Genomic DNA, 25,334 nt, shown 5'->3' on the forward strand with positions numbered 1-25,334 from the left:
ACGTGCCTGGTACTGAATCGTACACAGGAAAGAATTCCTCGGTGTCTTCCCAGTCAACAACTGGAGCGGGTTTTTAACCTCTCTCCCTAGATAATCAAGATTGCGTGCTCTTTCTATTCGTTTACGTTCTATATCATCATCAAATTCTTTGCGCTTCCTCACCTCTTCTCTGACCCTATCTTCTTCCTTTCTCTTTTCATTTCTATGTTCATCTGCCTTTTGAATTTCCTCATCTCTTCGTCTCCTTATTCTTTTTTCACGTGTTCTCTGTTCTTCTAACCTTTGCTGTTTCTGTCTGTCTTGATCATAGGCTGCTCTTGGGTTGCGATCGAGCTGTCTTTTTGCTCTTCGCGATATAGCTGTTCTCGCCTTTGTCTGTCTTTCCTTCTTATCCTTTCATCTCTTAACTCCTTTTCTTTCTCCTTCCTCTGTCACATCTAACCTCTCCTTTTGTTTTGCGTCATCAATGCCTTTCCCATCGAGTTTTAATAAAATGTGTCCTCCCATCCATTCGTCTTTTGTAAATGCTATCTTGTCAGTTCTGTCTTCGCTCCCTTTCCATCTCTTCCCTTCTCTGTCTTTGTCGAGAGATGCACTTGTCTGCGCCTGATCTTTTCTTTCGTCATCGTGTCTCCCCTTGTCCTTTGGGGCTATGGAGGTAATATTCTTGTCCTTATCCTTCCTTTGATTTTCATCACTACTATGTGTAGGTGACTCATTTCCGGGGTTGCTGTACCCCATGGCTGCTTTAAGTTCCCTCAACGGGTATAATCCCTCTTCCTTACTTTCTTTGACTTTCGCTTCAGGGTGGGGCAGGTGGCGCAGTAGGCGTCTCACCCCCCTCTGTGCATACATTAAGTATCCAATCTGTTGGTGGTTCTTCCTCCTTTCCCTGTTCATACATTTTCTATAACTCGAGAACAGCAAGGCATTTTTCTAACTTCTTGCCTGTATATGTGGCATGCAAATATGTCAGCATATGTTGTAAGACGGCTTTAGATAGAGACCCATTTTGGGTTCACGGCAAAAACATCTTGTGGGCGGTACCTTTAACTCACTCAGTACTATATTTCTTTAGCTTGGGTGCATGCTTTGGCAACTGTTTGCATAAGTGTGCCAATGGAGTTATGTCTTCCATACTTAAATCTGTTCCCTTTCCTATTATATAACACTTGTCAATGTTTTCGTGTGACTTAAACAGCTTCTAACAATATGAGCAAGCCCCAAATATCGCAAGCTCCAATCCAAATTTTCCACAAAATTTTATATCTTCCGATTTATTCAAAAAACATCAATTCACATGCGATTTTGTCTCAGCTATCATATCGCATGACATTTTAAATTAGTGCTCTCAAAAAGTTTCCAATACATATGACGTCACAACAGAGAAACATGTAAGACATACGCTTGACAGACTAGACGGACACCAACTGGACACAGCTATCTCTGCCTCTAATCATTACCCCTTCATGGAGTGTAAACGTACCGCTTCCACAATGTCTTTAAACGTTGTGGTAGTCTAATTGTTCCCCATTATGTGGGACCCTGGGTACACATTTAAAGTGCAGGAATAAGGCAAATCCTCTCACTTCTCAGGTGTCTGCCCGGTAACCTCTCTCTTCTCTGGTGTCTACCCCGGTAACCTCTCTCTACTTTTATTACACTCTAGTCATTATTCCCTTATATATACATTCAATTTTTGTTTCACTCACTATTTGCATAGTTCCTCTCTGGACCCTCGGGATCACCACCTTTGTTACCACCTCCTTCAGCTTTTCGCCCGCTCAGCTGCCCGTAGGAATGGGAAGGGAAGTGTGGGGAAAACCGGTCCCTTCAGGCCCTTTCTGCAGATTCTACTTAGGCTACCATTGTCTACGGGGAGCTTCACGGTCTACTCAGCCGAATGGCAAAGGACTTGTGATATTGCCGAAGACCTAGGGCCGCATTATAACGCAGGTGGGATGTGGTTAACGGCGCCGGTAAAGGTGCCGGTGCCGTCAACCCCGTCCCGCCTGATTACGAGGTCACCTCGCGGGACCCGGTCTGCACGTCTGGTTTCACCAGACGTGCAGAGAGGGTCCTGCGAGGGGAGGAGGGAGCAAACAACACGCCGCTCGTAATCGGCCTGTTGCTTGCTCCCTCGCCCATTACCATTTCAGCCCTATCGGGGCTGAAATGGGAATGGGGAAGGTCCGGGTCCGGGTTCCTAGAAGGAGGAATTACCGGGCCCTCCGAACTCGGAATGGCCCGGTAATTTCTCATTCTGGGAACCCGGACCCAGATGCGATTTCAGCGGCAGCCATGCCGCCAATAGCGGCATGGCTACCGCCGAGGTCAAAATGAGGCCCCTAGACTTACTTTATGTCGACGGTCAATAGGTGTCTTACTTTAGTCAATAATCGATATTCGATAACCATCAAATCTCTGCTAGCAAGTGTACTGGGGAGACCCCCGGCTGGCCCATAGAGTCCACTTTACTTAACAGCACGCAGAATGGTCAGCCAGGTGCAGGACGCCCCACAATTCACCCGGCCTTCCTTCAATCAATCATTACTTTAGTGGCTATGTGTCAATTAGTTGGCTGTGGTTAGCCTCGAAACTGTATCTTCAGGTCAGGAAAAGTTATGATATCTCTGTCTGGGCGGCTGCCAAGCCTGGGTGTGAACCCGTGCCTCTTCTTGCTCGGGTGGTCACGTGCTACTCACACCGTGAATCTGCCTAGTTTCCCTCAATTTGTGCATTTAGTTCTTATTCGGCTTGCCACCTGCCTATGCCTCCTTATCTCAACCTTCCGAAGATAGGATATTCTGTTCTTAAGTTTCAATTCTGCGAAGCTACTGTTCGCTCCTTCTATTGGTCTGACCTTGGCTCTTTCCTGGTGCAAGTTGCATCTGCTAAGTTTCGATTCAGCCATCTCTTTTCGAATCTCGTCCTGTTTGGCCTCTAGTAACCTGAGTTGATTCTGCTTCTACTAAGCATAGCAAGCCGCACTGTTTTCTTAGCTTTCTTGCAGTTTTAAGCATATGTACAGTCGTTAGCTGGTTGAATGACTTCATCCTGCGTTACAGCTTAAGCTTCTTTGTATTTCAACATCGCCTCTCCTTCTAGGTTCACGATATCCTTATTCATGGAGTTTCATCTCTGTGTCATTTTTTGGTTCTGCACGTTAGTCTTGGCCCTCATGACATCACCATTCGTCTTCCATTAAGGCCTTTTGGGTTTCTTCTGGGTTAGTGTTTAGGCAATCTTCATTTCGTCTTATTTGCTGGTAGGGTTTTCTCAATGGATACCTTACTGTGCATGGTTTTCTAGGTATCGGTATTTCAAAAGGTGTTGTTCTCCTGATAGGCACTGCGCGGAGCCCTACTGCGCTCTCTGCTGGTTTATTTGCTCGTCATACATCACATATTTTGGTGTGAACGTTCCTGGTACTTCAAAATGGGCAATGGGAGTGCAGGCTTTATTTGGGACCTCCTCTACATTAGTAATCCCCAAAGAGGGGAGAGATCCCTGAAGCTGTGTATCGTATCTCCCAATATCTCTGTTGAACCTCGATGAAAAGATCTTCACCGTCGACACGGTTGGAGAGAGTGCTGCCCCGTCTGATCCATCCAGATCAGGTCTGATTTATCATGGGTAGGCAAGGGCTTGACGCCATGCGGAAGACATTGGACCTGATGGACCACTCCTGCATGGAAGGAAGCGATTACATTCTGGTGAGTCTGGATGCCGAAAAGGTATTCGATAGAGTGGAGTGGGGTTTCCGATTCGAGGTTCTGAGGGAGCAGGGATTTGGGGACCGATTCCTTAGTGAGGTGCAGGCCATCTACACAAATCCAGTGGCTAATGTGGTAGTCAACGGTAGGGCGTCTAGGGATTTTGCCCTCGGAAGAGTAACAAGGCAGGGATGCCCACTTTCACCCCTGCTCTTCGCGTTGTATATTGAACCCTTGAGTGCCCGGATTAGAAGGGATGTTAGGATAGATGGGATCAGGATAGGAGAGACAGAATATAAAATCAGCATGTATGCCGATGATATGCCTCTCTATCTGGGGAACCCACGGGTCTCAGTCCTGGCCATCCTGCAGGTGCTAGGGAACTATGGGCGGGTAGCGGACCTGAAAGAGAACACTCAAAAGTCGGTCCTATTCCCATACTGTAGAGAAGGGAGGGGATATAGGGGAGGGCCTTCGGGGTCTGGGAATCCCAGACGAAGAGACAGCTATAAAGTACCTGGGTATAAAGGTACCTAGGGACACCAAAGATCTGTATCAGATCAACTTCCCCCACTCCTGAAGACCCTTTTTGGGGACCTGAACAGGAGGTCAGACACGAGCCATATATGGGCCCCCCCATACGGGATGACATTCAAGAGCCACTGAGGTTTCAAAAATAGTTTGAGGCTGGCCTGGAGAGGGTGTGACAGGTGGTCAGGGGGCACCTTCATAACTTGTGAGGAACTCAAGGATAGGCTTTACTTTGAGACACTCTTTGTCTTTCAATATATACAGTTGAAGGGTGTGCTGATGTCCGAGAAATGGAAGGAGGGGGTGCAAAGGGGACTGACGGCGATGGAATCCATTCGTAGTGAGGCAACCTCAACGAAGGGATTGATCTCTGGTGTTTATAGAGCTTTGCTGGTGGTGACGGGAGAGGGGACGAGAGCCTTAAAGACGAAATGGGAGAAGGATCTGGGGAGGGATCTAAGTGAACAACAGTGGGAATGCATCTGTAAGAAAGCACACAGAACTGCAATCATATGCCAATATAAGTCACACAGTCTGAAACTCCTGTACAGATGGCAACACGCCCTGGTGCGCTTGTTGAAAATGTACGCCGGGGTGGACCCAACCTGCCGGACGGGATGTGGAGAGAGAGACGACTATTGGCATATGTGCTGGTCATGCCCCAGGATGCCGTGTTACTGGAAAGAGGTGTTGGGATGGATTACAGCGCTAGAGGGAATACAAATAACAGTGGTCCCATTGTTGGTGCTGTTTGGTATCGATGAAGGGGAAGAGGGCTGGTCACGTCTCCCACATATGCTGCACTTCCTGCTTCTGGCAGCTAGGGCATGCATGGTAATCAGATGGAAATGTCAGGAACTACCAAATGAGGAGATGTGGGCCCGCAAAGCAATGGAAATGTATGAAATGGAGAACCTCAGGGGAGCTCTACATGATCTGCATGCCGCAAGGGAAATGGAATAGGCTCCATTCCTTATCAAATACAAACCACAGCGCAAGGCAAACCCTCTCCAGAAGGGATTGGACAGTGGGGAAGGGTGACGTACCGAGGCAGGAATGGGCCAACTAAGGATGATGGCCCCATACTTCGAATGAGGGAGACACATGTTAAGATGGATTTCTGAACTCTGACCTGGTGGGCAGAGGTTCAGAAGGCCAGCCTAGTTTCTTGGAACAGGGTAACCCTTCTGGACAAGTCAGAACAATCAAGGTAGCATTGACGGCGTTCAAGACTAGGTCTCAGGAGGTTTTTAGAGACTGAAAGCCCACAATGAGCACACACAGCAAAGGACACTACAAATCACTGCTGGTCAGGTGTATATATCAGAAATACACATACATTTATTCAAGGACTTAGAAATCAAACACAACTCAAATATCAACAGTAAATCTTCAAACCAATACAACACTACTATAACACATATATACAATACCAAGTGGCCTAAAGGATAAGTGCACAGAATGGGTGCACAACCTAAAAGGAAAGGGAGCAAGCAGTGCAAATAGACTTTAGGCAGTTCTACATCAATCAATCCCTAACTAAGAGGCAGTTCAGTCCGTACAAAGAGTGGAGCTTAGTGCTCAAAAGTACTTTCGGATGCTGGTGCATGCGATCATGCAGAGGAGAAAAAAACGGGGTCTCTTGCAGGGGCTGTAGCAGCTCAGGAAGGTGGGTGAGGTGATGAAGAATAGGCTCCCACTATTCGTGGAGGGTCTCCTCGAAAGGGCAGAACAGGTTCCAGGAGTTGGGAATAGGATGGTAGCACAAGATACCTGAGGAAAGGTGAGTAGCCCTCAGGGGACACTTGTGTGTAAAAATGGATGGATGTGCCAGGGGCCACCGGTAAGGGTTGCCAGTACTCACCACCCCACAGCTCACTCTGGACCAAACTTCAGCAGTCGAGTCCTCTTTGGTTGCAGGTTCAAATGCAGCAGTTGTGCAGCTCTGCGGCTTTCAGCGGCTGAATTACAGTGATGATTCCTTGCCAAGACAGTGCGATTTCTCCGCTCCTGAAGAAGGGATCAGGCCAGTTTGACTGCAGCAGGATTCAGGGCATAGGGGGGCACAGCAGCAAGGCACCTTCAAAGTTCGTCACCACGGCTGGGTGACACGGTGACCATGTGTATTCGGGTTCAGGCGCTCTCTCTTTATTCCAGACCTGGGAATGCCAAGTGTATGCAATTCGATGTGAGAGTGCCGTGAACACAGAGCTTACGATCTGCCAGGTTTTAAGTGTCCACTCAAAACGGCGGCAGTTTCAAAGGAGAGGTCCTGCGCAAGCTGGTCAGTTTACTGGTTGGCCCAGGAACACTTCCGAAGAGGCTCGCTTGTAGGTTAAGATGAAGGTGCCTGTCACTCATCGTCAGGAGATCCGTTGAGGGAACCCAGATGGATGGTAGAGGTGAGCACCGGACTTCTAGTTGATCCAGTTGATTGAAGAACCTGGGCTATGTCTTTGCCCAGGTCTCCTCTCTTGAGGGAGCTCATTTTCCTGATACGCCCCTCTGCTGGGTAAAAGTGACAGACCGAGGGGTAAATCAAACAAAAGAGCGGGAGAACACACCTCCACAGTACCAAGATGCAAAGGAAAGCAAAATGGTTACTAAGGTTATGCAATCAGATTGAAATCAATACCTACACTCTATTTCCCCTTTAAATAGAGACCTGATCCCACTCTTGTAGGGTTTAAAGATGATGACAGTGCAGGTAGCCGGGCACCTAACAAGAAACCAGATAAGAATAAGGATTTATGCTAGGGTAATGGTATTGGTCTAGTGATAACAGAACAGGGTAGGTTCCTACCAATGGGTCAAGGAACGGTGGTTGGGAAATGGAGGATGGTCGAAATAGCAGAATCCAATGGCAGTCAATGCGGGATAAAATAACAAACAGGAAGGTTAGTTAGGATCTCACCCGGGCTGAATGAGGGGCGCACTAGAGTCGGGTTGGTGCACTAGATGTCTTCAGCAGAGCGTCCCAAGGGTGCACAGGAGTTCAATGCAGACGTTCCCAAAAGATTTCAAGTGTCAGTGAGGAGATAAGGCAGCACTAAGGTAATAGATAAGAATGAAAGAGAGGGCCCGAGCAGCTTTTCGGATGGGAAGAGCATCCGCTCTCGTAGTGAAGCAGAAAGCAGTCTGGGTGGAGCGGCCGCTGCAGTCAGGAAGCAGAATGGAGTCTGCGGGGGAGTAGAAAGGTGAAGCAGGTAAGGTTTATCACTAAGCTATGGAACGCACAGATGTCGCAAGAGAAAACAAACCTGGGGCAGGCAGGAGTTTGGCAACGGCAAGAGTGACTATTCCAATTCAGTAAGCGTAAGCAGTCCAGCGACAGGCAGGAGTTTGGCAATGGCAGGAGTGGCTAATCCGAAACAGCAAGCGTAACAGTCCAGGGACAGGCAGGGCTTTAGCAACGATAACAGGAGAACAAAACCAATTCAGCAGGTGATATCAAATCCAAAAGACAGGCAATAGTCGGAAAGTCAGGTTTGGCAGCGAAATTTGCAGTATCAAGGTAGTGAACGACTACAATCAGAAGCCGTGACTGTCAGTACTGCGCATGCCTTTAGTCAAACGCAGTGGATGAAACCTGCGGATCCGGGCAGCTGACCCGATCACGTTATCATGAGTGGTAACCATAGCAACCCGTCTTCCGAAGCGCAGCGTTGAAGCTGCAGAGTGCCTCCAGGGCAACCGCCACCTATGTAGAAAAGGGGCTGCAGAATGCTGTGTCATGCTGGGAGCAGGACCCTAAAACCTCGAAAGAGAAGACCGGGACCTTGCAGACATAGCAGTATCCACCCCCAAAGGTAGAGGCACCCCCTTGGAGGCATGGAAGATGCGCAACAAAGCCGGGGCATGTACACTGGCAAGCGGCTCCCAGGCGCTGTCCTCCGGGCTATAACCTTTCCAATCCACTAAATAGAAAGGGAATCCCTTCCGTGTCTGGTAATCCAGGATGGCAGCCACCTCATATTCCTACTCATTGCCCATCAAGATGGGCGCGGGTCTGCGTGGTAATCGTGTCCCAGAGAGACAAGGCTTTAATAAGGAGACGTGAAACACAGGGTGTACCCCCCAGGAGGTAGGAAGAAACAAGCGGAACGCCACCGGGTTGACAAGGGAGGTGATTTTATAGGGCCGTACAAATGAGGAAGGAGTGATTTCTTCCCCCAAAGCTGTAAATTACAAGTGGAGCGCCACACTTGCATACCCACTTGATAAGCTGGAGCCGGCGTTTGGTGCCTGTCTGCAAATGGCTTGGCCTGCTCCTTGGCCCGGAGGAGGTGCTCCCGGATTTTGCTGTGCAAAACATCCAGTTCACGAACGCAGGCCTGAGCTGCCGGATTGTCCGTAGGGAGTGTAGGGTCCAAAGGCAGCGAACAGGGATGATGATCGTATAGGGCAAAGAATGGAGATACACCCGTAGCCGAGTGTATGGAATTGTTATAGGCAAATTTTGCAGCTTTGACCACGGATAACCAATTTTCCTGGTATTGAAGGTAGAGACATCTCAGGTACTGTTCCAAAGTGGCGTTGGTCCTCTCGGTCTGCCCGTCTGTCTGTGGATAATAGGCTGAGGAGTACCGGTCCTCGATGGAAAGAGCAGTGTTAAGAGCCTTCCAGAACAACCTCCCCTGAATGTACGGCAATCCATGACTGATATCCAGATTCAGAACCGATACCTCCTCCGGATGGGTAGCCACACATTCTTGGATAAGCGCCCTCAGAGAGGAATTGGGGGTACACCCGCAGGCAACCCTACTGGGAAGGAGCAGCTGTGCCTTCTCATCCCTAGTGCGTGGATCCGACTGTAATCGGGAGAGAGCGTCTGCACACGCCTGGAAACAGGCCGGACGATAGGTAATAGTAAAGTTGAATTGGGAGAAGAAAAGGTGCCAGCACGCCTGCCTGGCGGAAAGGTATTTCATGGACTTGAAAGCCTGAAGGCTCCAGTGGTCGGAATATACCGTAACAGGATTGAGTGTCCACAGAAGGTGATGTCTCCACTCCATGAATGTATCCCCGATGGCCAGCAGCTCATGTTCTGTGACTGTATAATTCCTCTTATATTGTGTCAGCTTTCTGGAATAAAAAGCCACAGGATGAATCTCCCCAGAGTCTGGACACAGCTGTGAGAGGATGGCACTGATCGCAACACTGGAAGCATTGGCCTCCACAAAACATGGGACATCCAGATTAGTATGTTGAAGGACTGGGGCTGTAGTCCCAGAACGTGGCCTTCAGAGAGTGGAAGGCAGTTTGTGCCTCAGGAGACAAACAAAATGGGACCTTGGCACTAGTTAAGGCTGTCAAGGGTGCCACGATGGAAGATAAAGAGTGGATGAAACGGCGATAGAAGTTTGAAAATCCCAGGAACAACTGAAGGGTTTTCACAGATATGGGAGCAGGCCAGTCCAATATGGCCTTGACCTTAGACTAACTCATTCGAATGCCATGGCTAGTTAGATCGTATCCCAGAAATTCCACCTCCGTGGAATTGAAAACACATTTCTCAGCCTTCATAAACAAGCTATTGTCTCTGAGCCGTTGTAGGACTGAACAAACGTGCTTGATGTGTTCATCGTAGGACAATGAATATATCAATATATCGTCCAGGTAAACTACCACATATTGATCGAGGACGTTGTGAAAGACATCGTTCATGAAGAACTGAAAAGTCGCGGGTCTATTGCACAGACCAAATGGCATAACAAGATATTCATATAGCCCGTAACGGGTTTTGAATGCCATCTTCTAATCGTCCCCCTCTTTTATACGGTCTAGATTGTATGCACCACGAAGATCCAACATTCATTGCAGGCAGCCGACGCGAGGTAAGGAGGCCCATCCGGGCATGCCGCCGATTTCCGGGCGCCAACTGGGCCCCCAGGCCCTCCGAGCGTCCCTCTCCCACCCCGCACCCTCTTCCTGCTTCCCGCTCCCCTCCCGCCTCCCAACCCGCCCACCGCCGCTCTGATTGGGCCGTGAGCCCAGCTGAAAGGGTCTAGCAACCCTCCTCGCACCGGCCCCTGCATTCATTGCAGGCAGCCGACGCGAGGTAAGGAGGCCCATCCGGGCATGCCGCCGATTTCCGGGCGCCAACTGGGCCCCCAGGCCCTCCGAGCGTCCCTCTCCCACCCCACACCCTCTTCCTGCTTCCCGCTCCCCTCCCGCCTCCCAACCCGCCCACCGCCGCTCTGATTGGGCCGTGAGCCCAGCTGAAAGGGTCTAGCAACCCTCCTCGCACCGGCCCCTGCATTCATTGCAGGCAGCCGACGCGAGGTAAGGAGGCCCATCCGGGCATGCCGCCGATTTCCGGGCGCCAACTGGGCCCCCAGGCCCTCCGAGCGTCCCTCTCCCACCCCGCACCCTCTTCCTGCTTCCCGCTCCCCTCCCGCCTCCCAACCCGCCCACCGCCGCTCTGATTGGGCCGTGAGCCCAGCTGAAAGGGTCTAGCAACCCTCCTCACACCGGCCCCTGCATTCATTGCAGGCAGCCGACGCGAGGTAAGGAGGCCCATCCGGGCATGCCGCCGATTTCCGGGCGCCAACTGGGCCCCCAGGCCCTCCGAGAGTCCCTCTCCCACCCCGCACCCTCTTCCTGCTTCCCTCTCCCCTCCCGCCTCCCAACCCGCCCACCGCCGCTCTGATTGGGCCGTGAGCCCAGCTGAAAGGGTCTAGCAACCCTCCTCGCACCGGCCCCTGCATTCATTGCAGGCAGCCGACGCGAGGTAAGGAGGCCCATCCGGGCATGCCGCCGATTTCCGGGCGCCAACTGGGCCCCCAGGCCCTCCGAGCGTCCCTCTCCCACCCCGCACCCTCTTCCTGCTTCCCGCTCCCCTCCCGCCTCCCAACCCGCCCACCGCCGCTCTGATTGGGCCGTGAGCCCAGCTGAAAGGGTCTAGCAACTCTCCTCGCACCGGCCCCTGCATTCATTGCAGGCAGCCGACGCGAGGTAAGGAGGCCCATCCGGGCATGCCGCCGATTTCCGGGCGCCAACTGGGCCCCCAGGCCCTCCGAGCGTCCCTCTCCCACCCCGCACCCTCTTCCTGCTTCCCGCTCCCCTCCCGCCTCCCAACCCGCCCACCGCCGCTCTGATTGGGCCGTGAGCCCAGCTGAAAGGGTCTAGCAACCCTCCTCGCACCAGCCCCTGCATTCATTGCAGGCAGCCGACGCGAGGTAAGGAGGCCCATCCGGGCATGCCGCCGATTTCCGGGCGCCAACTGGGCCCCCAGGCCCTCCGAGCGTCCCTCTCCCACCCCGCACCCTCTTCCTGCTTCCCGCTCCCCTCCCGCCTCCCAACCCGCCCACCGCCGCTCTGATTGGGCCGTGAGCCCAGCTGAAAGGGTCTAGCAACCCTCCTCGCACTGGCCCCTGCATTCATTGCAGGCAGCCGACGCGAGGTAAGGAGGCCCATCCGGGCATGCCGCCGATTTCCGGGCGCCAACTGGGCCCCCAGGCCCTCCGAGCGTCCCTCTCCCACCCCGCACCCTCTTCCTGCTTCCCGCTCCCCTCCCGCCTCCCAACCCGCCCACCGCCGCTCTGATTGGGCCGTGAGCCCAGCTGAAAGGGTCTAGCAACCCTCCTCGCACCGGCCCCTGCATTCATTGCAGGCAGCCGACGCGAGGTAAGGAGGCCCATCCGGGCATGCCGCCGATTTCCGGGCGCCAACTGGGCCCCCAGGCCCTCCGAGCGTCCCTCTCCCACCCCGCACCCTCTTCCTGCTTCCCGCTCCCCTCCCGCCTCCCAACCCGCCCACCGCCGCTCTGATTGGGCCGTGAGCCCTTCATCACTGGTCCTCCCAGGGCAGCCCTCTGCCCGGCAGCCCCAGCGGCTAAGGGCCCCAAGGCCAAGGGCGGCTCCAGGAAGTGTCAGCAGGTGTCCGCAGGGGAAGCCAAGGAAGCCACCAGACATCGACAAAACTGTAAGTGCTGGCTTGGGTGGGGGGTAGAGCAATTACTCTACTCCAGAAAGCTCCTGCCACTCTCACTTACCTTTCAATAGCCTGCAGTCTAATGTTAACCAGCACCATTGCCCTAGAGAACCACACTGATGAACCACACTGATTAGACTGCGCCACTTCTAGGCAGTAATGTGATTGTTAGCATATGCCGCACTTAGATGACATCTCTAATAGCCTCTCTGTGAAAAATAGAATTTAGATATACATTTAGAAAGTTGCATTTAGATGTGTACCCAATAGCTGTGAAATGTTGCATTTAGAAGTGTAGCCAATAACTGCTCTGTGGAAAGTTGAATTTAGAAGCACATTTTAGAAAGTTGAATTCAGAAGTGCACCCAATAGCTGTGAAATGTCGCATTTAGAATTGTGCTCAATAGCCTCTCTATGAAAAGTTGAATTTAGAAGTACATTTAGAAAGTTGCATTTAGATGTGTACCCAATAGCTTCTCTGTGGAAAGTAGAATATAGATGTGTACCCAATAGCTTCTCTGTGGAAAGTAGAATATAGAAGTGTGCCCAATAGCCTCTCTGTGAAAAGTTGAATTTAGAAGTGTGCCCAATAGCCTCTCTGTGAAAAGTTGAATTTAGAAGTGTGCCCAATAGCCTCTCTGTGGAAAGTTGAATTTAGAAGTGTGCCCAATAGCCTCTCTGTGAAAAGTTGAATTTAGAAGTGTGCCCAATAGCCTCTCTGTGAAAAGTAGAATATAGAAGTGTGCCCAATAGCATCTCTGTGAAAAGTTGAATTTAGAAGTACATTTAGAAAGTTGCATTTAGAAGTGTACCCAATAGCTTCTCTGTGGAAAGTTGAATTTAGAAGTGTGCCCAATAGCCTCTCTGTGAAAAGTTGAATTTAGAAGTGTGCCCAATAGCCTCTCTGTGAAAAGTTGAATTTAGAAGCGTGCCCAATAACCTCTCTGTGAAAAGTAGAATATAGAAGTGTGCCCAATAGCATCTCTGTGAAAAGTTGAATTTAGAAGTACATTTAGAAAGTTGCATTTAGAAGTGTACCCAATAGCTTCTCTGTGGAAAGTTGAATTTAGAAGTGTGCCCAATAGCCTCTCTGTGAAAAGTTGAATTTAGAAGTGTGCCCAATAGCCTCTCTGTGAAAAGTAGAATATAGAAGTGTGCCCAATAGCATCTCTGTGAAAAGTTGAATTTAGAAGTACATTTAGAAAGTTGCATTTAGAAGTGTACCCAATAGCTTCTCTGTGGAAAGTTGAATTTAGAAGTGTGCCCAATAGCCTCTCTATGAAAGTAGAATATAGAAGTGTGCCCAATAGCCTCTCTGTGAAAAGTTGAATTTAGAAGTGTGCCCAATAGCCTCTCTGTGGAAAGTTGAATTTAGAAGTGTGGCCAATAGCCTCTCCGGGAAAAGTAGAATTTAGAAGTGTGCCCAATAGCCTCTCTGTGAAAAGTAGAATTTAGAAGTACATTTAGAAAGTTGCATTTAGAAGTGTAGCCAATAGCTTCTCTGTGAAAAGTTGAATTTAGAAGTACATTTAGAAAGTTGAATTCAGAAGTGCACCCAATAGCTGTGAAATGTTGCATTTATAATTGTGCTCAATAGCCTCTCTGTGAAAAGTTAAATTTAGAAATGTGCCCAATAGCCTCTCCCTGAAAGTTGATTTTAGAAATGTGCCCAATAGCCTCTCTATGAAGTTGAATTTAGAAGTGTCCCCAATAGCCTCCCTGTGAATTAGAAGTCTCTGAAAGGGCATGAAACCCATCATATCTCACCAACATGCTTACTCTCTCCTTACATCACCACTCAACTAGAACACAGAGATACTATGACACCATTCGGTATAACTGTTCTCATATCAACATTCGCCGCTCTCTCCACATCATTCTAAATAATCACTGCTGGTTACACACCCCCCAGCGAGGCGTTCTCCTCAGGCCTAACGCAGCCACATCCGATCTGGATTAATCCTGCCAGAACGAACACATACTCCTGACCTCTCAACCACCACACCTACCGCTAGAAAGCAGCTATTACATTGATACTGCACGAGCTGTACACATACCTGGTGCTCACACGCACCTTTTTGACTCTCTCTACTCTCTCTACTGATATGAACTTCGGTTCCCAAGGGCGTTCAACCTACCAGCGCCTTCAGACCATACCAATGGTATATAAGGCGCTATATAAATGCAAAATAACAATAACAATAACAATAACTTAGTGAAAATAGAAGATGATCCCAGTTGATCCACAAGTACGGATATAAGTGGCAGGGGGTACTGTTTTTTTTGTAGTAATCTCATTCAGGGCACGGTATTCTATGCAGGGCCGGAGGTCACCCTCCTTCTTGGGAATGAAAAAGAGAGGCGAGGCTGCAGGGGATTTAGAAGGCCTAATAAAGCCGGTAGATAGAGCTTCATCAATATATTCTTTAAGGACCCGATCTTCCTTTAGCGTAAGTGAATACACCCTTCCTGCAGGGATTTTGGAGCCGGAACCAGGTCAATAGGGCAGTTGTATGGCCTATGAGGCGGTAGTGATTCGGCTTTGCCCTTTTCAAAAACGTCCAAGAACCCTGAATACTCAGACGGGATGCTGGTTTGTGTTATGGCAGAGACTGAACCAATGAGAGATATGGAAGAAACCTAAGCCTGACACAGGGCTTTGTTGATGATCCCATGGTTCTGAAAATACTTCTCATTGCAAGAAGCCGAGGGAAAGTGACTGGACTTCGACACCCAGTCGATAACAGGATTATGAAGATGAAGCCATGGAAGGCCAAGAATGACCCTAAACTGGGGTGCAGTGATAAGGTCAATTGTTATGTCTTCTGCATGACCCTCCTCAGTTTGCGTTTGGAGAAGGATAGTCTGCTGGGTCACCAGCCCTGACACCAGTGTAGTTCCATCAACTGCATTCATGGCCTCCGGCGTGGTCTTCGCGATGATAGTAATTCTGGAGCTGTACGCAAACTGAAGGTCCATATAATTACAGTTGATGCCCGAGTCAATGACCGCCAAGGCTGAGAAGGAAACCTAGGGCGCAACCGAAAATACCACTGGATGAGAAAAAGGGACTTAGGGACCAAACTCAAGGGAGACCAAAGGTGATACCCCCGGCGTAGGGACCCCTTCTACTGCTGGGTTTTGGCATTTCCCACCTTCCGTATTGGTTTTTTCGGGCATCCTTGAAGCTGATGCTCCGAGGATCCACAGTACATACAAAGATTGTGAGACCGGCAGTATTCTCTCTGGGCTGGGGTTAGTGGGCAACAAACAGCCCCTACTTGCATGGGTTCTGGTGGCGGTTGTTGGATGACCACCAAATCATGAGTTGCCGGGGCATGGATTACTGGTTTCTTCTCACGCCGCCTTTCGGCCCTACGTGCGTCGATCTGGAGGACCAGATAAAGTAGGTCAGAAAACGCAGTAGGAACCACCAGGACAGTGGCAAGGGTATCCTTCAGTTCCTCTGAGAGTCCTTTGCAGAAGACAGCCACACTCTTTACCTCCAGCCAGTCCGTATGCGTGGCTAGCTGGTTAAACCTAGCCAAGTATGTCAATAGGGGTGTATTTCCCTGACAGAGATTGAGAAATTCTAAATCCGTAGCTTGGGTCTTATACCTTGTGTTGAAGACCCGATTCATGGCTGTTATTAAGGCATCACAACTGTATAAGACGCAGCTGTTGGTCTCCAAAAGTGCATTAGCCGAAGCGCACGCTTTGCTCCGGAGATAGGAAAGAATGAAAGCAGCCTTAGTGGTAGAATTGGGAAAGGAGGATGGACGGGAAAGGAAATGCAACTTGCATTGGTTTATGAAGGTATGATAGCATTTAGGGTCCCCCATGAACCATTCAGCAGGAGCCAGAGGTAATTGGGTAGACATAAGGACATGTGTGGGTTCCTGCCGAGGTATGGGGTAACCAGACGTAGAGGCAATGGCCCCGGACGTCTCGTCCTACTGCATATGGGACTGCGTCAGATCCTGTAAAGCATCGATCCTGTGACGTAGTGCGTCATGTGCCACGGACATGTCTGTCCGGACGTCGGTAACCAATTGCATCAACGTGGCCAGTGTGTCAGATTCCTTTTAGGGTTGTGATTCTGTCACTCACCGTGCAGGCCTGCGCTTACACAGTGTGGGCCTGCAGACCTAAATGAGACACAGACTCAGTCATTCCCTTGTGGAGTCTGCAGCCGGTCCGTTTCACATGTCTGCAGTTGCTCCTTTTATTAGCTCGGGCCATGACACAGTCCTGGCCCATTTTAAAAGGACAATACACGTGGCAGGGCCACACATAACACTGCACCTCTTAAAGGGGCAATACACTTGGAAGGGTCAAACACCACACAGGGTTTCTTCAAAAATGCATAGATGTACTTCCTGGGCGGGGCCAACAAATATCTTCCCTTGCAGACAGACCTGTACAGCATGTCTAAGGCCACTGCAAGAGCCCTTCCCATTGAACACGTCCAGCATGGACATCTTAACAGATCATACTGGTATATAAGCAGCAGCCCCTGAAATACATGCACTATAGTGGTGCGCTTCTCGAGGCAGCTTGTTCTGCCTACTCCTAAACTCACCCACTGCAATCCTTCAGCGTTAGCTGGCCTCTATGTGGTTAATGTTAATCGTTTTAACATGCAGCAACCCTCATTAGAAATTTGACAGTGCATTCATTACCTTTGCCATGCACATACCCACACAAAGTATACTTACCTTTGCTGTGTAAGCTGTTCTGGAGTTATATTCATAAGTAGGTGTCTGCGTGCAGATACATTGCAGAGTACATTTTCTTCATTAGGTTAACCCTCACTATGGAAGACATGGCAACACAACGAGGAATGGATGGCAAGAAGATGTATCGAACTGAGCCAGTCAAGTACTCTTTGTATATTAATTATACGTATATTAATTATACTGCAAAAAGGCAATAATGTTTTCCGATGCACAAAAATCTTATCTTGTTTCTGCTGGATCCTTTGTACTGACAAGAATCCGGAAATCGCCCTCACAATTCCAAGAACCCCCTGAGAAAATCCCAGACGTTTCTGTGGACTGAAACATATCAGGGAGTGGTTTGCACTTGTACCAAGAAAACAAAGAGGGATTGATTTCTTTATGATATTGTAAATACTTTGTGATGTCGTTTATATGTCATTAATAAGTGCAAAATATCCGCATTTAGTGCTTTTTAGAAAGGGTGAGATAGCAGTTTAAGTGGACCCAGCCACTAGCATCTATTTGGCGTACACTTATGTGTTGAATGTTGAACGAGTGTCATTTATAGGGCAGCTGCCGCTATACGGATAATTTATTTTGTTTCTATATACTCACTGCAGCAGCCCAGCATGTCTTGGCAAGGTAGACTTAAATTGCAGCCCGGTCGTTTTCAGTGACACTATACCACTTGAAACCTGTTGGGCAGCTTTTGCTTGCTAACTTTTCCAAGAAATGCTTGACAGTTCTGGCACCTGCAAATTGATCCAGCTATTTTAACAGGAAAGTAGCTTGTATGTCAGAAATGAATGATGTACTTATCCATACATGGATAATTACAATTATTTATGAGCGCAAATGCGGAAATAAATAAGTACTTGAGAGGCGGCCCTTACGAACATTACTTGGGAGGTGTGCACGGTATTCCGGTATCTTTTACACAGTAATAAAAAGCTTCAGAGCAAACGTCCTGCACGGCTCCCTCTCCTTCCAATTTTAAAGACGTGGACAAAGCCATTCTCATTGTTGGTCCCTTGCATGACCCTTCTTCCGACTGCGTCCCTTCCCTCCTCTTCTCATAACTGTGATATGTTCTACTTGGCTGGTCCTTGCTCCCAAGGCTACTCTGCATCGAATGTCTCTCTAGAACCTCCAGGTCCAGAGAAAAGCCACTGGCCCTGTGACCTGCCTCAGGTGAGAGACCTAACCTTGTTTATTTTTGAAGATGACGCCCTCCATGTTCGATCACTATCTGTCTGCAGCACACCAAAGAGGCAGCAAGTACCCCTGCTTCCACTGTTGACTGCAGTGAGGCAAGGAACCCCGGCACCTGTGAGTGGTTTGCAGACATGAGCTGACTCTGTGAGGGAGAGAATTCTTCACCCACTTGACCTATGATTTAGATTTCCTATCAAAAGGTTGTAGTCAAAGCTAGCTCCCAAAGAGAAGACTTGCAAGCGGTCTGTTGTGTTCCAGTTCCAGAGCTCAAATAGAGCTCTGGAACTGCGTGGCTTGAAGAACGACAGTTTCCCTTGTTTGTTGAGGGGTGCCTGCTATGCTCTGCGTATGCGAATAAACCACTTACCTGTTCAACCCACGGCTCCAGTCTTTTCACTGAGAGGATGCCACGCAGGGCTGAGGCCCCCTTTCCCCATGCAGCATGGGAACCAGTGCTTCTGGAGCAGTTGGTCATCACATTTTACAGCGGTGCCGGAATGCCTTTCAGGAATCGCACCTGTGTGTCACCTCACGGTGAGATATGCCGGTTGGGTCGAGCACCAGCAGCCCTATGGGGTTTTAGGGACGCTAGGATCTGGGAAAATGCGCCATGCGCAGTCGCCACCAGCTCTGGCCTTCAGAGGAAAGAAGCTGAGAACGTGGCAACGCTTGCGTCATTTGTGAGGTTGCTATGGTTCCCTGCAACGCTGCATGAACTCTGCTTGTCTCCCTTAACATAACAAGTTTTGCCCAAGCAAGTGGGCCCCTGATTAATGCAGAATGCACTGGCAAGCCATTTATTTTGCTGTGTTTGGCGGCCCAAGTAAAAAAATTCAGTGTGGCTTCACATTTGTTTTTCTTTTTTCTTTTGCTATTCATACTTATACATTGTTGGTGATTTTGATTGGCTACTCTCAAGCTATTATTTGCTCTGGAGTACTAACCTGCTTCTCCAAGGATGGCTACTGCAGTGATTCCACACCCCTCACCCCCCATTTCTGGCTGTGGATGGCACACCACTCATCAGATGGGAGAGGTGGCGAAGGATGTTCAAAACATATCTGGTGGCCATGGGAGTGACAAATTCTTATCAGCAAGGAAACCAGCAGTGCTGCTCCATAACCTAGGCCTTGAGGATCGCAGCATCTTTGATGGACTTCCTGAACTGATGCATGCAGGTGGGGGGATTTGGATGAATTTGGGATCCAGGAGCATTTCGAGCCAAAACAAATTTCACTTTTGAGAGACACATTTTTTTTCATAGGCTTCAAGAGCCCATGGAGCCTGTTGAAAGCTATGTGATTGTGTTGGAACACTGAGTCACACTTGTGAGTTTGGCCCTCTGACAAATTCCTTGATTATGGATCAGTTAGTGTGATGTACTAACAGCGCCAGGGTTCGAGAGAAGTTATTGGCGAAGGACTTAACTCCAGAGCAAGCAGTTGAGCTGACCAGACGCATCGAACAAACTACTCATTATATGAAAAATATGAAAATGCAGAAATCGAGTTACAAAGTGTGCGCCCTCCAGCAAAAGAAAGTCAAAGAAGTGGAGAAGGGCGCCTGGTGCTTCAAGTATGGAAGTACAAGGCACTTGGCTTGAGTCTGTTCTGTCCAGCTAGAAACACAAATTGCATTAAGTGCATGCGCAAGAGACACTTTGCCCGTGTGTGTAAGGAGGGCGTAGTGAACTTAGTTGAACAGCGGTCAACACGCCCTAAGCAAGAAGCAGCATAAATCATTCAGCCACCCTTTGTTAAGGGGGGGTGATCAAAACATTTGTGAAATCTCAGCCGTTGCAGGTGTAAAAGGAGGGCCTGTTGATATTTTCGCCATAGATAGCAAGGACCTTTCAAAGAAAGTGGATAGTGTGTGCCCATGGACGATCATCTTCAGTGAGACATTCACTGGAGTTTTATCAAGCGACATCCAAGATTTTGAGGAGCACCACATTCAACCCTGTGGGTATGGTGAGGTTGAGATTGAACTTCTGGGTACATTCTGTGCATGTTCGGGATACAAAGGGAGAGCATGCACTGCGGACATTTTTGTGGCGAGAAAGGGGTTGTCACTACTGGATTTGAACGAGCAGGCCAGCTTGGGGATTCATCGTATTCAAGCCAACTCAAGTGACTCAGTAATAGTGGCGGAAATTGAAGATAAGTGGGCTTTGGAATTTCCAAAGGTATTCACTGAGGAACTGGGAAGATTGAAGAACTTTGAACATTGCATCAAAGTGAGAGAGAGTGCCAAGCTGGTATTATGGAATAATAGAGAGAGTTGAGGGCACGGATTGGGTGTCCCCTGTTGTTCTAATGACAAAGAGCAATGTCAAACTTTATTTGTGTGTTGACCTGAGGGATTTCTACAAAAATATCATGGTTGAGTGACACCCTTTGGCAATTATTTCAGAAGTTTTGGCCATGCTTGGAGAATCAAAAGTGTTTACTGTTATTGATCTTTCAGCTGCATACCATCAGGTGCTGCTGGCACAGGAGTGCTAGGATGTGATGGCTTTCATCACCACTCAGGGAACTTTCAAATTCTGTAGGATGCCATTTGGCTTAGCTTCGGCGACTTCTGTATTCCAGCACATCATTGAAAAGTTGTTAGAAGATGTAAAGAATGTTGTTGTCTTCCAGGATGATGTCCTAATACATGCAGATTCTCTTGAGCAGCATGACAGGGTGTGGAGAGATGTATTGGGAAAGTTGAGTGAGGCCAGGTTGACTGTGCAATGCAGTAAGTGTTGGATTGGGGGGCGTAGTGTGGATTACCTTGGCCATGATATTTCGGAACAGGTGGTGTCTCCCAAACACAGCTTGGTCGATGTGATCAGCCGTGCCCCAGAGCCAAGGGACAAGGATCAACTTAGATCATTCTTGGGAACGGGGGAATTTAATCATGTTTGTTCAAAATGTTGCTGTTATTTCATCACCCCTGAGGTCACTGCTTAAGAAGGGTGTCAATTTTCTATTGCCAGAGGAGTGCAAGAGTGCGTCTCAGAAAATTAAAGAGGGGATTGCCCATGCACCCTCATTAGGGAAATTCAATTGTGGCAGTAAAACATATTTAACTGTGGATGGCAGTTTGTTGAGACTGAGGGCTTCACTGACACAATATCATGGTGGGAAGGAGGAACATGTAGTGAAGTTCGCGTCCATGCCACTCACGGGTGCTGAGGTGAACTACTCTGTTGTTGAGAGGGAGGCCTTAGGTGTGTTTTGGGCAGTCCTTATTATTTGTGTGGGGTCAGCGTTTTATTGTGAGGACAGATCACAGAGCCCTTGTTCAGATGTTGTGGTGTGGAGGTTGGTCAAATGGATCACCTAGGATTTCTAAATGGCTGTTGGGTTTACAACATTATGACTTTCAGGTTTGTTATCTTCCACAAGTACAAAATGTGGTGGCGGATTGCTTGTCTCGCCTCCCCGCAGGCGATGCCTATAGTGTGGCACAAGGAGGGCCATCAGAGGAGATGGTAGATGCTAGCGTCGAGCAGGGTGCTCTGAGTGAGGGAGAGTGGGAACTTTCAGGTGCTGAGGATCAGATTTTGAGGATGGTGGTGGAATGGACAGTGGTGGGTTGGCCCAGTAGGAATTTATTGGAGAGGAGGCTTGAGCCATTCTTTGAAGTAAAGGATGAGTTGTCAATGTTGGGGGGGAAACTCAAGAAAGGGATCAAGTTGGCTCCCCTCAGGGAAGCTGGTGGACATCGCCCATCAGGGGCCTTTGGGTGTGAATGGCACAAAGAGATTGTTGCATCAGAGTTACTGGTGGCCAATGGTGGACGGCTGTGAGGAGAGAGTAGTTAGCAATTGTAGTGAATGTGTGGCCAGTGACAAGAGCAAAGTGGTGCGGGAGACACCACTACTCACCATCCGAGTTCCTGATCAGCCATGGCTGAAAGTTGCTGTTGATGTAATGGGTCCCATTCAGGATCTAGGTGAGGGTTTCAAATTCATGTTTGTCATGGTAGATTACCATTCCAAATGGAGAGAATAGAAGGCGGTGAGAGAGGCTACCACTGTGGAGCTAGTTACATTTTTTGAAGAAGTATTCTTCCAGGGTGGTTTTCCCACCGAGCTTGTCACTGATAATGGTGTTCAATTTTGCTCTGAAGTCATGAGAAGGTTTCTGTTGAAGTATTCCATTGTGTATTCGTGCACTGCTCTGTATAATCCCAGAGCCAATGGGCTTGTGGAACGTGTGAACAGATTTCTTAAGGGAGGTATTCAGTTGGCCACGAGGTTAGTGTTTTCTTGGAAAATGGTGTTGAGGCAGATGGTGTCGAGTTACTGTACCACACCTCACTCAGTAACGAAGGTGTCTACTTTTGTCTCTGAAGGGTCGCCAACCTGGCACCTAGTTGTGTGGAGGCTGGATGGGTTTAGCTTGCACGGTGGTGGTAAGTGGGGCTGGGGAGGGGGGTTGGTGTTTCTAAAGAAATCAAGGGAACGGGAGGGTGGGAAGAAGATGGCACTGTGGGTGGGGGAAACAGCTTTTGGTTCCATGGAATAACGGCCCATGATCCAAGGGACCTGATCGACTGCACCCCTGCCCTGGGTGCTAATAAGGGTTATTCCCCCTTGGAAAGTTAGTGGTGCTGGTTTTCTGACCCCCACCTACAATGTCCTCATAGTCTCTTCGAACACCTAACCTTGTAGATGGGTCATAACGAACATCCAGTTCAAAAAGAAGGCTTGAGTCCCAATTATCCCTCCTTATTGTATTCTCCTGGCTCAGGTTAACTGAGGGTTACACCAAAATAAACACAGTTCAGACTCTGTTGTTCTAGGATTGTGTTCAGTGTGTTATTTAAGATAGACTGTGGACCTGTTCTACCCAAAAAATCAAACACTGAAGATACCCTATAGCAGTTATACATAGACATCAATCATGCCAAAACTAATTGAAATTACTAAAGGAGGTTTATTAAATCATTTCATGCAAAATTCATCATCAAATTGTATATGTCTCTTGGAAAAACATTACAAAGGTAAAAATTGAATTAAGACAATCTCAGTCAATCCTCTCCCGCACACACTCCACATCCATAGCATTCTTACACAGTCGAGACAAGGAGATATATACTGACCTCTTGCATTGCGTTGACAGATCTCTATATAGGAGGATATGGAGTTTTCATTAGCCATCCTGACAACATAAGAGGCGATCAATTCTGGTCTAATTTGATGGGGGCAGAATCTGTTGTTATTAATGCAGCAGCTTTTTATATATGGAAGCGAGCCATGAAAGATGTAGTAGAGCCTAGCGATTTCTAATAGATAGGTTTTGCTTTTGATAATAAATAGCTTTTCAAGAGAAGTGACATGTTTATCTTTGTTAATGTGCAAAAAAAGTTTAAAATAAACTACATGCACAATAAAAACCTTTTTAAAAAATTCATACACAACCATAACAAAAATGAGCAAAGAATAAACTGTAGTGTGGCTAATTGGCAATTCTATTATGTATTAGTTCTTAAAACTTAGACCCTTGTATTTCATATATCACTAAACATAACATGTACAACTCTACTAGGTATGAGCTGAATTGTACGCCAAGTCAGTAATACTTGGAATGCAAATGATGTCAATAATCATCTCCTTCTCAGAACAAAAACAGATTGAAAAATGTCTGTGTTTGGTGTTGTCGACTCGAGTTTCGGCTCATCTAGTCCACAGACAAACAGTGGATCAGCCTCCTCAGGACTGAATGCAAAGATGTAGAAAGGAGAACATCTTCAAGACTACAATGAACAAACAATGGAAAGCTAAGTTGCCAGACACAGCTGGCAACATATACAACATAAATCAATAAACACAATTTCATGCTGAAGCATTCTTCATAAGTAGTTTATGAGGCCGGTGCAGTTAGTGAAAAATGTGACTAAGACCTGTTCTACCCAGCCTGTTTTTTCTCGTCTTCCGTCTCCTTGTGGGGTTCCGAATATCTCAGCCTCAGGTGGGCTATGTTCCTGTTCTGCTCTATGCAGTATGATTCTTTCACCCCTGTGCAGAGTGTTCCTTTTCTCAGCCTAGACGGACTATGGCTTGTTCAGCCCTACTTGGTATCTCTCTTCCACCCCCTCACAGAATCCTCAGTTTATCAGCACTGGGTGGCTATGGGCTTGTTGTAGCCCGGCTTGGTATTTCTTTTCTACCCCTGTTGCGGGTCATTATTTTTGCACTCAGCCAGTCTACTTCGTATCTCTCTTTCACCCTGTCGCAAGGTCTTTGGTGTCTCAGCCCTAGGCAGGCTATCGGCTTGGTCTGCCCTACTTTTTATCTCTCTTTCCTTCACTTTCTCTGCCACAGGTGGGATATGGGCTTGGTCACCCATGTCTCATAGCTCTCTTTAACCTCATTGCGGTGTCTTCAGTTTCTCAGCCCACGGTGGGCTATGGGTCCTGCATCATATTGCTTTATCTGCCTTCCAACCAGCACATCACGGAAGCCGCATGCCTTCATTCCAGCAGCAGAACTCTGTATTGTCTTCGGCATCTATCGTTCCTGCAGATCTATGTCCTCATTTCCTCTTCAGGATGTGCATTCAGATTTTCGGTTCCTCTTTCTCTCGTTTGAGATTTGGGCATCTGTGTGTCAGGGTGCAGGTACATCGGGGTGCTTCTCTGCTCCGTTCTTGCCTCAGTGGCCGTTGTCTGCTTGGGGTCCCCGCCTTTGTCAAAGAGGCAACGTTCCATGCGGAGCCCTCATTCTCCACCCACCAAGCCCTTGATGTGGTTCTCCATTTTCCGACATATGGGGGGACTGGAAAGAGGCGGAGCTCCAGTCCCCCCCTGCCTTATATACTGTCCCCAGGGCACGCCGGATGCTCTTGCCCTGGAGACACCCCTTCCTACAGGAGGGAGGGGCGACAGAACCTAACGGGGGATGAGGCGCCAGAGGGGCGTCCCGCTGTGTGGGATGTCCCTTGAGCGCCCCCTACGGGAGCTTGGACATCCTCTGAGTTGAAGAGAAAGCAGCAGTACATTAGCAGCTAGTGGTGTGGTGGGACAAGGCCGCTATCCTGACCTTGTCAAGAGAGTAAGAAGAGTGTGAATGGTAGGTGGAGAGTAGTAGTGGGAGGAGGTGGAGGGCAAGGGGGAGAGTAGTAGAGGCAGGAGGAGAGTAGTAGAGGCAGAGGACGAGTTGTAAGGGTAGGAGGAGAGTAGTAGTGGGAGGTGGTGGAGGGTTCTACCATGTTTGCTCGAG

This window comes from Ambystoma mexicanum, chromosome 2p (assembly GCF_040938575.1).
Source record: "Ambystoma mexicanum isolate Mex_15411 chromosome 2p, UKY_AmexF1_1, whole genome shotgun sequence".
Classification (NCBI taxonomy): domain Eukaryota; kingdom Metazoa; phylum Chordata; class Amphibia; order Caudata; family Ambystomatidae; genus Ambystoma; species Ambystoma mexicanum.